This window comes from Gavialis gangeticus, unplaced genomic scaffold (genome assembly GCF_001723915.1).
Source record: "Gavialis gangeticus isolate Ggan-Ray unplaced genomic scaffold, GavGan_comp1, whole genome shotgun sequence".
Classification (NCBI taxonomy): Eukaryota; Metazoa; Chordata; order Crocodylia; family Gavialidae; genus Gavialis; species Gavialis gangeticus.
The window spans coordinates 9656092-9659199 of record NW_017729031.1 but is presented as its reverse complement, the minus strand read 5'-3'; the positions used below and the strand labels follow the sequence as shown (position 1 = coordinate 9659199).

Below are 3108 nucleotides of genomic sequence, written 5' to 3'. Positions count from 1 at the left end.
TGTACTTGAAAAAGGACTTTTTGTTGTCCTTAACCCTGGACACTGGCTTGAGTTTCATCTCTGCCTTGGCCTTTCTAATAGCCCTCCTACACTCACAGGCCCCTCCCTTCCACTGATTGTACACCACCCTTTTAGTCCTCAGACGTTCCTGAATGCCCTTGCTGAGCGATGGGGGTTTTTGAGTACTCTTACCCCCCTTGCTTCTCTCAGGGACTGTTACCCTTTGGGCCTGGAGGTGCCGTGTCCCCCTTGTAGTTTGACCCACAATGTCTCTGCCTGACCCTCCTCTAACCTGAAGCTAATCCTTGATGATGTGAGTTGCTCTTTGACAGAGAGCATGACCTCCCCGCCTTTCCTCTCTGTCCTGTCCCTTCTATATAGGGTGTATCCCCAAATGCGCACTGCCCAGTCGTGGGTATGGTCCCACCTGGTGTATGTGAGCCCTACTAAGTCTGGATTCTTACTTGCAATCAAGAGGCACAGTTCCTCCTGCTTGCTGCCCATACTACGAGCATTGGTGTAGAGGCACTTGAGGCCTCCTGAGGATACATGCGCCTCCCCCCTACTCCCAGGACTGTTGTGGCCCCCTACTCCTGGGACGTTGTTGCTTACTTGGGCGTCCCTTTCTCTTGTCAACCTGCATGCTGGCGAAGCATCCTCTCCGCTTGGAGCGGCACCTTCCCCTGGCGAAGCTAGTTTAAAGCCTGCCATACAAGATCAGCCAACCTAGAAGAAAAAATAGGTTTACCCTTAGGGGAGAGATGAAGCCCATCCCACCCCAGAATGCCCTCCATACAGAAATACGGGTTGTTGTCAAAAAACCCAAAGCCCACCTCCATCCCTTCCACCCCTCCCAACCCCAACAGACTTACCGGCTGGAGGCAGCTGTCTGCTGCCTGGTTAGTCTATGGCCAAATCTCCAACGCAGTGCCGAATCTTTCGGATATGATTTGACCTAACTGAATCAGAACAATGATCCGAATCGAATCACTGTCCTCCAAATCGACTGAATCCTAATCAAATGCATGCCACTTTGTTCAGGTCTATAGCATAGTTTAGGAGATGCTTTTTATCAAGTAGAATGGCTTTCTTAACCAAACAGCAAGCTTGTAAGCAAATGAGAGAGCACATAGACTGAAGTGTAACAGATGCTAGTTCCCCAGAAATTTTCTACGTAACCAGATAACTAAATCATAATGCATTTTTTTTAAAAAATGCAGAGACATAAGAGAGAGAGGTTTTTAAAAATCAATTTGCTTCTAGTTTTTCCACTTATGGAAGTCAAGAGTTCTCTAAGTTGCCTCTGTCCAGGTATTATTAGTAAGAAAGACTCCTAATCACAAGTTCGGGTGTTTTTTTTTTTACATTAAAAAGGCAATCCATTGCTATATCTTCCCTGGAGTTTGCCTGGAGTTTATTCTATCGTCAAGGTGGTAATTATTTCCTCATCCTATAATTTTTCAGTGGAAGAGGGTGAAGCAAACCTCAGACTGGCAAGCAGCTGCTGCCAGGATGGCTAGAAGCTTATTCACAAGAGCTCTAAATTTCTTGATTAAGCAAGCCCTACTGCTTGCCTTTCTGTTTCCTGGTTGTGGTAATTTTTTTTCCTACATCTCTAATATTTGGTAGTATCCTGCAGCAACACAGCAACCCATTCTTCACTTGGAAGGATAGAATTCCTAACTGTTTTCAAAGCAGGCTTCCATCACCTTATTAATATGAATGTGTTGGAAAGGTATGTTGGTTTGCACTCTTTCTCCAAATGCCAAGTCACCTACTTCCTGACAAGTTTAATTCCACTTCCATTTAGTCCATGGTACCATGTTCTTGAATATGAGATTTCAATATGGTTTCGAAATACCCTGAAGTCACCACTGGTTTGGTTAACCAGTACAATGGATTTTTAGTAAGCAATAGGTTTTCAGATGGGTAGATACAAATACATGTGTTGATTCTCTAAGCTTTGTTAGTTAACTGTCGATCTTCTGGATCATGGTGTACATGTAAAAAGTATAGTCACTTTCCAGTAAATCTGTTTGTGGCTAACAAACCCAATTTGAGAGCAGCACAGCTCATTATAAGTTTCGCAGATCCATATGTTGTCTGAGTTGGAGCCCAAATTTACAGCATGTTGTTTTCTTCTTTCTCACTTTGCTTCCATCCTCTGGATCAAAGCCACTTCATGTTAAGCTGCACCCAGTGCCAGATGATCCTTTCAGATAGGACAGAATTCAGTGTACTCCTACTAGCTCTCTACGTTGATGTTGAACAACTTCATATCATTTTTGCACACATTGTGGTACAGCTATAGAGGGTGACACTGATTTTTAGAGTCACCTTGAATCTTGCTATAGAAAATGTTCTTGAGGATATTGTCTCCTCCCATTCTCCTGGCATGGCCGATTTCATCATGACCTCCTCCTCTTGATAGTGGTGTCCAAGTGTGTTAGTTCTGCATGTTCCAGTACCTCTGTGTTTGATATTCTATCTTCCCACTTTATTTTCAGGATCTTATGCAGAAATCTCATGTGGAACCTGTTCAGTCCCTTGATATGCCTAGCCTATGTAGTCCATGTTTCTGTACCATAAAGCAGGGATGACAGCACATGTCTTATAGATTTGCATCTTCACCGTATCTGATAGTTTGCTGTTATTCCATGCATGTTTCTGTAAAAGCCCAAGATTCTTAGCTGCTTTTCCGGTTCTGTTAGTCAGTTCAGTCTGAAGGTCAAGATCCCTGCTGATTGTAGAACCCAAGTAGCAGAAAATGTCAATGACACCAAGAGATTTATCTTCCAGAGTTATGTCAGGTATTGGTTTTTCCACCCCTGGGTACATGATCGCAGTCTTCTTGAGACTAATTGCCATCCCAAAGCTTTTGCATCATGCAGAAACATCATTTTGCATCATGCAGGATGCGTTGGGAAATTTGGTCGTCACACCAGACAGCAAAGCTAACGTGTTTAACGATTTCTTTGCCTCTGTCTTCCTAAGTAGGGACCAGAACAGCCACCTCCCAGCTGGGCCCCCCTCGGGCCCCGGGGGAGGCACACCTGGCCCAAGGGTTAGCGAGGATTTAGTTAGGGAGCTTCTGGAGGGGCTGGACGT

At 44.6% G+C, this 3108-nt stretch overlaps 1 long non-coding RNA gene across 1 annotated transcript in view; it reads right to left on the bottom strand.

Moving 5' to 3' along the window:
* The window catches only part of LOC109301698, an 18012-nt gene extending 15124 nt beyond the window's left edge, over positions 1–2888 (bottom strand). The window contains exons 1-2 of the long non-coding RNA XR_002098572.1: positions 2779–2888; positions 123–128 (exon numbers count right to left, since the gene is read on the bottom strand). This is a non-coding gene — a long non-coding RNA (uncharacterized LOC109301698). The remainder of the gene's footprint in view (positions 1–122; positions 129–2778) is intronic.
* Positions 2889–3108: the final 220 nt, after the last annotated feature.